The 13,775-nt window shown below is 35.5% G+C and overlaps 1 protein-coding gene and 1 pseudogene across 1 annotated transcript in view; one reads left to right on the top strand and one right to left on the bottom strand.

The window, feature by feature from the left end:
• ASIP (agouti signaling protein) overlaps positions 1-3,692 on the bottom strand; it is a 28,730-nt gene extending 25,038 nt beyond the window's left edge. Inside the window, exon 1 of the mRNA XM_014053146.2 lies at positions 3,480-3,692. The gene's annotated coding sequence lies outside the window, so the exon portion shown is untranslated. The remainder of the gene's footprint in view (positions 1-3,479) is intronic.
• An 8,358-nt stretch (positions 3,693-12,050) lies between these two features.
• LOC148044705 (uncharacterized) lies at positions 12,051-13,340 on the top strand (annotated as a pseudogene).
• Positions 13,341-13,775: the final 435 nt, after the last annotated feature.

Below are 13,775 nucleotides of genomic sequence, written 5' to 3'. Positions count from 1 at the left end.
TGAGAAAAATAAGGTTACAATAATAGACATCGCAGTACCAGGTGATAGCAGGGTCGACGAGAAGGAATATGAAAAAATTGTGAAATACCAGGACTTAAAAATCGAAATTCAACGATTATGGCACAAACCAGCAGTAGTAATTCCAGTGGTAATCGGCACACTGGGTGCTATTCCAAAAGGACTGGAATTACATTTAAAACAGTTAAAAAATGACAAAATCACCATCAGTCATATGCAAAAAGCCGCACTACTTGGATCTGCACGCATATTACAAAAATACGTTACGACGTATACGGGCCCGACTAGTAACCAGTGCCAAATCCGGCGAAACAACTGGCCGCTGTGATACAATTCTGATAACAACAATAATAAATAATTAATAATAATTAATAATAATAATAATTTAATGTTAACGATCATAACAGGTCCAAGAGAATATTATGTGGTATTTACAGAATATATAGTTAGAACATTAGAAAGATTTTTGTAGGCTCTGAAATTTTATTTCTTTGAGAATTATGTTCTTTGTAATTAGGAAAAGAAGGTGCATATTTTAAAAAATGGTCAAATCTGCACATGGAAAAATTATTTGTAGTTATAGCTTTAGTTATAGCTGTAGTTATGAGTCAAATGAGATTCAGGTAGATTACTGCACTTTTAATGTCAGCACAATTTATTATTTTGGTCATCTTTTATTCTGCAAGGGACTGGAAGAATATATCATAGTTGTTTTAATATGTCACAAAATATGTTTTATTTTACCTTAATTCATACTTTCTATGGAAAGTTAGATTTCACCTTTATTAAAATTTCAGCATGCAAAATAGTAATTTACCATTTAAAGAAAAAAATAGCTGTTTATATATTTTAAACCTGTCTTTTTATTATTTCTCAAGTATTCCCTAATTTAGGATTGCTGTTCTGTTACTGAATAGGATACCAGATGGGATCAAAAGTTTATAGTTTAAAAAAGGACAGAAACAATTTCACCTTACTTTTTAGAATGAGAAAATGTGGCCTTAATTATTATTTTGTAAAATAAAAAATGATTTCATGCAGACATCAAAGTATATCATATCTTGCTTTTTTATCTTTTTAAAATACAAATATTCCAGTGAACTGTTTCCTTCTTCTGTCACCTAAAAAGTAAATTATCTATTTGAAGAAGGAGACATTTGGTCTTTAGTAGAAAGTTTGCATTCAAAGTAATCTAATGACTGAAGTTGGCCTCAGACTAAGATTTTATTGCAGTTAGTTATGCCCACATAACGTATAATTGGAAGGAAGATCAACTTGGATAAATTCCATTGAAATATCTTGGAATGGATAATTAAAATATGTTGGCCACATACATTTTAAAAACACACCAAAAATAAGTTTGCATCTGAATATCAATTTAATTTCACATTTTTGGACTAATAAATGCAAATAAAAACTTATTTTATAGATTTTGAAAAGCTCTTCAAATTTCATAATACAGTTTATCAACAATTAAAAACAAAGGGAAAATTGTTTTTTTTTAAACTTTGTATCATAAAAAATTTCAAAGAGACATCAAGAAATCAATGCTCCCACGAAAGCATTTCAAAACAGAAGGTTAAATTATATAAGTGATTTATGAATCATACAAGCATATTGCACACATTTAATTTTCCATGTCCAGGTGAAAGAAATAGAAAATGTAGGCAAAGAAGAAAATAATACATATTATTCAAATACCTCTATTGCCATATGAGCTTTTAAACCAGCAGGCCCAATCAAAACTGTGCTTGCATTTAGGCTTGTATCTGTATCCTCCAAAATACTTGTTATACTATTGGCAGACACAACACTGATATATTTTCAATTACTTTGCTAATTCCAGATGGAAACAACTCTAGAACTGAATACCCAACACTTGAATAGCCATTCAGTCGATGATAAATAATCAGATGTGTTATCTGTTTTGGATGTGTCACAATAGAGATTGCTCTTTTAAAGATTGCTGTAGTAATTGCAAGGCTCATTTGGAAGTCGTATGAAAACATGATATATTTATTTATTTATTTATTTATTTATTTATTCATTTTATCAATTAATATTCATTTATTTCAGTTATTTATTATAGTGGTCCTGTCATTTAGTTTGTAGTTTGTGTCACATGACAACATTTATTGGTGAGTAGGGGAAATTTCCTGGATTGGCTTCAACTAGACTCTGCCAAACTAGACTGCTCAGGTAGGCAAAGTGGACACTGCTAAGGATTGTGATTTATTCTGTTTACTTTCACTTTTTAGTGGAATCATCTTAAATTCCAGATCACCTTTCTTTCAAATAAATGCATTATTTTTGTTTAATTGTTTGGCAGCACAATTCTCTCTATACATATTCTATGTATATCCTATATATACAATACAGTGGTGGGTTCCAGATCCCGTTCCAACCGGTACGGTTGGAACAGGCCTGGTATTGCCCACATGGACACGCACGGCATGCGCATGTGTTGTACCTGCCAGCAACGCCTCCACAAACGTCTGCGACACTGCAGCTGCTCAGTGGAGCGTTGCGCAGGTGCTGTACGCGCCATGCACATGTGTAGAAGCGCCAAAGGCTTTAAAGGACACGTAAAGAGCTCAGGCAGGTGGGCCCTCTGGAGCACTGTACAGGAATGATACCCAGTGCTCTGGGCAGGCTCCGGTACGCATGTACTAGGGTGTACCACCTGCAACCCACCACTGATACAATAGAAGTCCCATTAAATTTAAGGAAATTTACTTCCACACAGTTAGTATAGAATTATAATGCTACACTGCAAGCTATACTCTTTTCCTTGAAAATAAACAATAATGAAGTCAGTATGAAGTTGAAAAGTTCTGAAAAGTTATCTACAGAAAATTATAATTTATTCCTAATTAAAAATTGTATCTATATATTGAAAATTACAAATATTCATAGACCACTTCAATTGCAAAATGCAATTATCAATATTTGGAAATGTTCAGAAAGTTATTTAGTAATATTTTGAAGTATAATTGCACTAAAATACCATTATTTTAATAATAGATTGATTTTCATAAACGATCTAACTCTCTGATTCTGAAAATCATAAAATAGAAAATTAAATCAATGCAAATTTTTAGGTTTCCCAAATAAATATAACTTTTCTATCAAAATTGCCCTGAACCTTATCTTGTATGGTTATAAAAGCTTTTTGATATTTTTTGTTGATTTCCAGCATTATATATTTGTGTCTTTTTAATCTATTCAAAATGAATGAATTTTAGTTTTTGTGATAATAAGATTTTTTTAGGTATAACTCGAGGTAAAAAGGCATGCCATTTCTAATTTTAGCATCCCTTTATTTGAGTAATATATTCAAAAGTAATAACAGTGGAATGCAAGTATTTATTTTATTTGTCATTGAAGATTGAAAGGTGAAAATAAATTCTATGTCCACAAGGACATCTGGCTATCATAAATATCTTAGGGGTTCCACTTACCTTTGTGCTGTGTTAGATATTAAATGGCTTGGATGCTCTGTTTCTCCTTTTTCTTCTTGCACTTTGGCAGCTAAGCATCAAGCTGTGATTTAAAAATGATTGTGGCCCTTTTTATAGTGTCCGTGACGGCGCGGGAGGTTGGGTCTACGCCGCATACTTTACCCATCTCTTAAATCCAGTATCTACTACGTAGTTTTTGTTTCTGTCGCGTGATATTTGGAAAGTTTTGTCCTACATGATTTTAGAATCTTCTACTTGCTTTGCATGGGAAAATCAGGAGGTATTGAGAAAAAGGAAATGGTGATGCAAGGCAACCTAATGAACTGACATTCAAAAGAGAGGCGTTGCTCAGATCATTAAGTACAGATCAGCCCAAGACATTTGCCCATTGACAGAAAGAGCAAGAGTGCATCCCTTTTATATCGTTATCTCTTCCACAAACAGAACCCAAAGCAATTTCTCTGCATTTTGCTTCCTCCCTGATGAGGTAATTTTGATTGTAGCAGACTAATTGAGGGTACTTGGGGAAAGTGCCAGAGCTGATCTCCCTAGTTCCAAAAACTGTTTCTTGGATCAGCCACTTTTCTCTGTGTATTGATAGGACTAGTCTTGTGAGATACATTATCACTTTCTGTACAAGTTAATACTTCGAAGGAAAAGAACAACCAACAGACTATGCTTTGAAGGGATCATTATTCACTTAGTTTTTCATTTGGCAGATTTGAATAAACAGAGAACTCCATTCTTTTTCTCAAAGCCCCTTTTAACAGGAGATTGTGCCCCTCCTCTGTGTGTGTGTGTGTGTGTGTATGTATGTATGAGCTCATGCACAAACATATGCGCTTGCGGTTATATAATGCTTCTAGATGGAAAGGAATCTTTCAGAACTCTAACATTTTTATATTCATGTCCCAAGTCCTGTTTTGTTTAGAAACCTCTTTCTTCCTCAGCTCAGTTTTCCTGGTTGCAATTAGCCCATTGCTGATTGTCAAATTTTGACATAAAAAGCTGAGTGTCCATGGCATCTCTCCTAAATGACATTTCCAAATAATTGTTCTGTTTCTAATTTGCCATCAGGTTACAAGATGCCCAAATAAACAGCAAACAGGAGTTGGGGAAAAATGTGGTTTCATAATTTAAGCTAGAAACATAAACAGCCATAGCAAAATATTGCTTACCCAGAATATATTCCTCTTAAAGCAATTATATAAAATGTTACAATTAAAAAGATAAATGTGAATACAAACAAAATATACAGTATATATCAAAGAGTAAAAAGAAAAATAGGAAGCACAGAAAGAAAATAGAAAAATAGGGGAAAATACAATATATAGTAAAGAAAAAGAGAAGATATAAAGAAACAAGTTCCTCTTTCATCGCAACAAATATAAACAATTTTAGTAAATTCTTTTAAAATACAGTAAATGATATCTGTTTTGACCTAGGCTTCCTGAGAAAGCATAAACACAATCTTAGTCGAAAAACTACTTTTATTTATTTATTATGGTCATTCACAACCCACAAGAGTTCAAAAACAGTCTGTGAAGATTCCGACAGATGTCTGCTTGAGTTGCCACAGTCTTTCAGGAGAATGTTGATAAACACCCATCTTATCGCCCTTGAAATGCTGCCAGAGACCTAATTGCCAAATGCAGAGCAAGGCCAAACAGAGTCAAACAGAACTTTTCAAAGCTTGAACTGACCAGATGAACTAATTACTTCCTACAAAAGTTCATGTCCCGTTTGCTCCTCTTTTATGTCTTATGAAAGTGGCCAATCATCTCCAAGCCTTACTCCTTAATTGACCCTGTTTTCTTAATTGTTCTTGCCTTCTAGCAGCTCTGCACAGGTGCACACTGGGAACAGGCTCCTGCTGTTCTTCTGCCTCGATGATATCAGACTCTGGAGGCCCCAGAGGCAGCAAATAACTACCAGATGGCCTTGGCCCCCTCTCTGCCTCTGACGTAGAACCCTCATCCAAGCCTTCCCCAAACTTCAGGACTGGCCCATGTTCCTTCCCAACCTTCTCACTGTCCAACTCTGCTGCTAGTTCCTCAGGTCACTGGTGGACCACAACAATGTCTTCTTCTTATATATCATCTCTTATTTATAAGTTAGTCCTGGTCAATGAAGGTAATTAAATTAATTTAAATTAAAATAATTTAAATTTTTACATTAAACTGTGCATCTGATCTGTGATGAATCTGTGAATATATGTTTTTCTTTTTAATGCTTTATTTTGTTTTATTTTGTGTTTTCAGGTACAATTTAAAGTTTTGCGTTTAATCCTTTTTATATCTTGATAGTTAAGCATCAATTCTAAGTCTATCAATCCTCATACAAGCCTCACCATTTTTCACTTGGCTTTGCATTTATTATGAAACTCAGAAACCTTTAATGGTATATATTTCCTATGAATTATTTTTATTTGTGAGCAATAGTTCTTCCTTATTTAATAAGATTTAGTATTGATAAAATAAAAAATTGTTCCTTGAGGAAGAAGGCGGGGCTTAGCAGTGAGAAGACAGAGTTTCAGGCCATTCCTGAAATTCCCCTATTCCGGAGGAATTGGACGGGTCATTTTCGATCCTAGCTGTCCTGGAGAGACAGTGAAGGTTTGGGGAGATCCAGTGACCTCAGAGACGTTCGCAGGTCTTGGGGGGGCTCGGAATTCAACCCCTTTTGCCAACCCTTTCTGGATTAGCTGTATGCTAACCGAAACTGCAGGTAGCCCCTAAGAATGGTAGAAGTGATTTCAACTGGTAAGCTGATTTTATTACTCAAAGAGAGATGGTCCGCATTAAAATCTAAGCTAATTGAAACCAAAGAACAGAAGAATCTAGCGGCGAATTGGTTTTTTTAAAATGGATTTATGGCTGGTGGTTACCCTATTTCTTAAATGTTTTGAATGCTGTTTACGTGGATAAAGGAAAGTTTACTTTACTTCAACACTCCCTCAGGCTCTCCTTAAGTGGGCTGTAAACCAATTTACTATAATTTGGCTTCTTATAACTTGACACTTTTACTGCTTGGCTGTGTTGGTCTAAGATCAGATAATATTGCATAGCTCCCAGCGTGTCCTTACTTGCAAATATCTTCTGTGTCACATCATGGCGTCTGTACTTGCTTCAAGTGATTCGATTCAAATGATTTTTTCTGCTTTTCAAAAGTTGTTTGATACATATGAAAAATCTGAAAAAAAACTGGACTATCTGTTGTTTTTAACATTAAAATATGAAGGAAAGAGTGAGAACGTTGAATGTTTGAGTGCTCCTGAAATTCAAATGAAGAATGTCAGAAAGGAAGTCTCTCAACTTGCTGACACGTCGGGCGTCTGGTCTACTTCGGAGGCAGAAAGAGAAAGAGATGCAACGCTTGAAAGAGGGGCAGCCATTCAGAAAATTTATCTCAAAAGACAGATTGCAGGAGGAATGAGAAGCATTAAAGAATCTATACTTTATGAAACATTATTTGCAGAATCTTCGATACCACCCTTGAAAATCAAAGACAAATTGAGTGGAACAAGCCAAGGACAACGTTATTACACCAGAGGCACCCTAAGCAAAAAGGTGCGAAGATATTTCTGTTTGGACTTGCTTATAAAAACGTTTGGGAAACTTGTTTTAAGAATGGCAATAGGACTAAGGAAGTTTTGCTATTGGAGATACATAGGCTGATAGATTGAAGAATACAATTGAAAATTAGCTAAATCTAATTACTCTTATTTGTAATAGATATAGCTGAATAATAATTGATATTGATAGTAATGTATATAATGTGGAATTGATATGATAAATAATAATTGGATATGAGAAAGGAAGGTTGAATTTTTTTTTGATTATATACAAAGGTTATTAATCACAATAATAATCACTATTAAAAATAAAATAAAATATATACAGTTAAATGTTAATTAATATGGGGAAAATGTTATGATATATGATATAACTACATAAAGAAGAGAGAATGATAATAAACTATACTGCATGGAAGATGGAATTTTTGGTATTAAATATTATGGATGTTCAGCTAAAATAGGATATGAGGATTTGATGTTAATAGAGGATTTCACAAACAAGTAAATGAAATGTCAGCAGGTGTTATGGATTGATTATTTGGCATAGTTAAGGATGAAGGATGTTTAAATAACTGTAGTCAACTAAAAGTGGAGGTATAATGATGTTAATATGGTAAACATTTGAGTTAAGATATTTGAATTAATATGAATTAATGGAAGAGATGCACCAAAACATGTTGTAAACAGCTGATATACTTTTTTTATATATAATATATACCTGTGTTCTTTTTTTTGTTTTTGTTTTGTTTTTTTCTTCCCTGCCTTGTCTTTTGTTCTTTTTTTCTTTTTTTTTTCTTTTCCCACTGGTGTGGGCATGTATTGTTTAAGATTAGTATTTTTATTAATATTTTTAAATAATAATTACAGTCAAATGAAAATGGATATATGATGATGGTGATATGTATGAATATTTGAGTTAAAATGCTCGAGTTAACATGAGTTATGTTTGTTGACTGTGGAGGAGATGCACAAAAGTTTATTTGTGACCGACTGACACACTTTCTATAGCATGTAAAGAAAGATGTTGTACTTGTTTTAAATTAAAAATTAAAAAAAAATTAATAAAAAAATTGTTCCTTGATATCAAGGAACAAGCAAAAAACGTATTTGTCTCCTGCTGTTTCTCAAACTTGTATTGAATTGCTGAAGTTAATTGGTACACTGGTTGGGAATTACAGGTGAAACTCAAAAAATTAGAATATCATGCAAAAGTTCATTTATTTCAGTAATGCAACTTAAAAGGTGAAACTAATATATGAGATAAGACTCATTACATGCAAAGCAAGATAGTTCAAGCCGTGATTTGTCATAATTGTGATGATTGTGGCTTACAGCTCATGAAAACCCCAAATCCTCAATCCCAGAAAATTAGAATATTACATGCAATCAATAAAACAAGGATTGTACATAGAACAATATCGGACCTCTGAAAAGTATAAGCATGCATATGTACTCAGTATTTGGTTTAGGCCCCTTTTGCAGCAATTACTGCCTCAATGCAGTGTGGCATGGAAGCTACCAGCTGTGGCACTGCTGAGGTGTTATGAAAGACCAGGATGCTTCAATAGCGGCCTTCGGTTCTTCTGCATTGTTTGGTCTCATGTCTCTCATCTTTCTCTTGGCAATGCCCCATAGATTCTCTATGGGGCTCAGATCAGGTGAGTTTGCTGGCCAATCAAGGACAGTAATCCCATAGTCATTGAACCAGGTTTTGGTGCTTTTGGCAGTGTGGGCAGGTGCCAAGTCTGGTGGGAAAACGAAGTCAGCATCCCCATAAAGCTCATCTGCAGAAGGAAGCATGAAGTGCTCCAAAATCTCCTGGTAGATGGCTGCGCTGACCCTGGACTTAATGAAGCACAGTGGACCAACACTAGCAGATGACATGGGTCCCCAAATCAACACAGACTGTGGAAACTTCACACCGGACTTCAAGCATCTTGCAGCGTGTGCCTCTCCATTCTTCCTCCATACTCTGGGTCCTTGGTTTCCAAATGAGTTGCAAAAGTTGCTCTCATCAGAAAAGAGGACTTTGGACCACTGAGCAACAGACTAGGTCTGTTTTTCTTTAGCCCAGGTAAGACGCTTCTGACATTGTTTGTTGTTCAGAAGCAGCTTGACAAGAGGAATACGACATTTGAAGCCCATGTCCAGGATCCGTCTGTATGTGGTGGCTCTTGATGCACTGACTCCAGCCTCAGTCCACTCCTTGTGAAAGTCCCCAACACTTTTAATGGCCTTCTCCTGACAATCCTCTCAAGGCTGCTGCTTGTGCACCTTTTTCTTCCACACTTTTCCCTTCCACATAACTTTCTATTAATGTGCTTTGATTCAGCACTTTGGGAACATCCAACTTCTTTTGCAATTACCTTTTGAGGCTTTCCCTCCTTATGGAGGGTGTCAATGATGGTTTTCTGCACAACTGTCAGGTCAGCAATCTTTCCCATGATTGTGATTCCTACTGAACCAGACTGAGAGACCATTTAAAGGCTCAGGAACCCTTTGCAGGTGTTATGGCTTAATTAGCTGATTAGAGTGGGACACTTTGAGCCTAGAATATTGCACCTATTCACAATATTCTAATTTTCTGAGATTGTGGATTTGGGGCTTTCATGAGCTGTAAGCCATAATCATCCCAATTATGACAATTCATGGCTTGAACTATCTTGCTTTGCATGTAATGAGTCTATCTCATATATACGTTTCACCTTTTAAGTTGCATTATTGAAATAAATGAACTTTTGCACGATATTCTAATTTTTCGAGTTTCATCTGTAAATGGGCACAGTGCCCAACATTGCTCCCCTTGCTAAATTTTGGCCCATCTGAATGGTCTTAAGCCTCGCGAAGAACACATTTTACAGTTCATCAGTGAAGGGACCATTTTGCAGATTGCGCAATACGTTCTCAGTCTGTAAAGGTAGTTATGTGAATTCAGTCAATTGTGGTATTTTTATTACGCACCATGATTAATCAAAACCAACATACAGCATTAAACTGAGCCTCTACTGCAGGATAAAATTCTACCATCTAAAATAATAGGGAAGGAATATTGGCTGCATTATATAGTACTGTATGGTTTTACTGACCTAATATGTCATAAATTTGAAATGTGATTAAATGTGATTAAAGACTATAGTAGTAACAGACTTAGCAGACCGAGAAACCTATTAATAACAACAACTGCAATAAAAATATGAAACTTAGTCACATGCAGATTAACAATTTGTTCACAAGTAATTAATGCTATTAATATTATAGAGTCTGAATTATGATTTTTATTTTTCATTAACTTTTATAGTGTTATGATTTAAAATTTATGAAGTAATTTATCACATTTATCAAGTAGTCCTTCCAGTAGCCTGGGCAGATTATTCCCGATTTTTAGACAACACTGCCCTCTTGTGCTACTTTTAATACTTTGAGGGGAAGGGGAATTATCCCAGGACTATTAAATTTTCATATCTTTTGTGGGAAGTGTGAATTTATACATGCAAAATCGGTAAAAAATGTTTTAAAATGCTGAGAACATGTTCCTAAAGGATCAATACTTTGTATGAGTTGATTTATAAATGTTGTTTTAAAGATTTTGAAAGATTGGGCTATGAAGATGCTTTGCTTATAACATTTGCTTAGCAAGATATACAATATGACTTGGATACTTTAAGACTTTTTTATGTATCTTCAATCTTGGGGTCCTTAAAAGAAGCAACACTTGAACTATAAACAACAAAATCACATTTCATAAAGTACTAAAATGGAGAATGAATGTTATATACTTAAACTGTGGAACAAAGAATTGGAATCCAACCCAACTATTGAAAATCAATGATTTCTAGGCTTTAAGTGGATTACACATTGCAAGTAGCCATTAGGTCCTCAAATGCAATCAAACATTTCTTTTATACAGATGGAGGTCAGTTAGTACCTGCTGCCTTAAAACTTTTTGAGGCCAAAACATTGGCACAAATTCTTTACGGGGCACAATCAGGAATCCTTGTAAAGAGAGACTCGCTAGAAACCATACAAACTAAATTCCTGCGAGCCATCTTAGCCACACCCAATGGAACTACAAATGCCCAGTTAAGAATTGAGACAGGCATGCCTCAAATTCAGGTAAGAGCCTGGAAGATGATGTTCATTTATTGGCTTAAAATGCATTTCTTTCCAGAGGGACTGTCCCCACTAGTGTTGACTGACAATTTCCCATCCCCCTGGAAACAGGCAACTGATCACAAGCTGGGCTCTTATTGACTCTCACCATTATTCTTCATGTCCCTAGGCTTTGAGCAAGCAAAGCAAGTAGTGATTAATAGAATGAGGGACATGGAGTTCCAAGAAGAACTAAATAGGTTGCCTCTCCACAGTAGGGACAGAATTAAACAGGGTGTGTGGGAATCGGCAAGATATCTAACTGACCTGATCTCCCCAAAACAAAGAATAGCTTTCTTCAGAGCCAGATTTAACATTTAATAGAAAAATTGGGCAGAGGAGCAATCTCAATAGTGGTGAAATTATTCTGAATTGGGACAGGAAAGATATCTGTTCTTTTTGTACTCAACTCTGACTTTGTACATCTAGAAACTTGAATGTGGCTATGCAATACAAAGCAGTGTTCCTGATTTTTCAGAGGCTACTTACAATGAAAGAAAAATAACTATATTAAGGGGGAAAAGGTGAAAGGAAAGAAGAGAAAAGGACGATCAGCAGTAAGACTCAAGTGGGAATGAATGTACCATTGGGAGACTTGAAGGACCAGCGTAGGGATAGATCATCATGGAGAAAATCTATATGGGTACTAGGAGTCAAAAACAACTTGATGGCACATAATAAACTAATCAGTTACGGAAAACATGCAAGCATACAAATCTGAAGAAAAGGATGCATGAAAATGAGCATATTATTTATTATTAGGTATATTGGAAACTTCCTAGAGCCTCTCTCCAAGGAAGATAGGAGATTAACAAATATGAAATATAAATAAATATTATATCAAAATGGGTACAGAGAACACATATTTGGAAAATGTATCTGAAAATGCAGACAAATTTTCTGTTGACTTCTTTTTTAAAGGTAAATTGGTATAAAATAGTTGAACATTATGGAAGAAGGAGACCAAAACCAACATCCTGTATAAATCCTGTACTCCTTACAGACAGCTAGTCATTTGTATTCTTTTAGCAAGTCATTATTGTGGTCAATCTCTACAGGGAAGAGGTAGAAACCAAAGCCCTAGACTCCTTCACAGGAATTTCACCCACTCACTGGTATAGGTATGTGGATGATACTTGGGTCAAAATCAAAACACAGGAATTGGAAATGTTCACCAAACAGATACATTCTGTGGATGGACACATCAAATTCACATGGGAAGGTGTTAAGGAAAATTGTCTAGCCTTCCTGGATTGTGCAGTACACATTAAGGAAGACAGAAGCCTTAACATGGAAGTTTACAGAAAACCTACTCTCACAGATCAGTATTTACATTTTGATTCCAAACATCCATTGGAGCACAAAATGGGACTCATTAGAGCATCACCACTAAGCTGAAGGCCTGCTTACCAGCAAAGATGGGAAAGAAAAAGAACAAAAACACATCAAGGAAGCCCTCAGAATATGTGGCTATCCCAAGAGGGCCTTCATCAAATAAATTACACACACACACAAAAACTCTACAGGAGCTCCTTCATAACAGAAAATGAACAGTACAATAAACAAAGCAATGTTGTCATTCCATATGTTGCAGGAATATTGGAAAAGCTCAGGAGGATCTTCAGCCAACACAACATACGTGCACATTTCAAACCCAAGAATACACTAAGGCAGAAGCTTGTCCACTCCGAAGGCTAAACACTCAGACACAAACTGAGCAATGTTATATGCATTACAGTACAGTGAGCCATGTGCAGATCTGTACATTGGGGAAATAAAACAACCTCTTCATAAACACATGGCACAACACAGGAGAACAAATCCATCAGGACTAGATTCAGCAGTCCATCTGCATTTAAAAGATAAAGGCTACGCTTTTGAAGACAGTAAACTCCACATTTTGGTCAGAGAAGACTACTGAATTGAAAGAAGGGTCAAAGAGGTCATCTATGTCAAAATTGAACAGCTCTCTCTCTCAACAGATTGGAGACAGACATCATCTATCTCTAATCTACAACACAGTTCTTTCAACAGTTCCAAGAAGGCTCCACACCCATTTGCACCACTCAGGTGATCCTGATGACACAGATAAACCTCCAGGTGGCCTCAACGACTCTCTGGAAGAATGCAAATGAGCAGATGTCTGAAAGGAATATAAATCCTTCCATACCATCCAGTCAGAGCTGAAGAAATTTCTTGGATGAGAAGTGAAATATCTTCAAAGGAAACCAGAAAGTCCAGTTGCCTCTTGAAAAAGTATCTTTGGGATCCACCTTTCTGCACTAAGATTTCCAAATCTTTCTTTCTGTTCTCCATGTTTGGTTTATCTACCTAGAAACTACATAGTTTCTACTCTTCCTTTATCCGCAGTTTAATGATCTGGTGCTTCCATATCTGTAAAGGTTGATTTCCCAGAGGATTCAAGTAATCATAGTATAAACCACCCACAGTTGAAAACTTCACCAGTAACATAGAAGGGACTACCCTATTCTTTATGATATAATGTTGTGATGAAAAGCATAGAAACTCACTGCCCTAATATATACAGAGATAGGTTAGTTGTACATTGA

Source organism: Thamnophis sirtalis, unplaced genomic scaffold, assembly GCF_051295495.1.
Source record: "Thamnophis sirtalis isolate CommonGarterSnake01/CBP01778 unplaced genomic scaffold, rThaSir2_p1.2 scaffold_7, whole genome shotgun sequence".
NCBI classification, from domain to species: Eukaryota; Metazoa; Chordata; class Lepidosauria; order Squamata; family Natricidae; genus Thamnophis; species Thamnophis sirtalis.
This window is presented reverse-complemented; position numbering and strand designations above follow the sequence as displayed.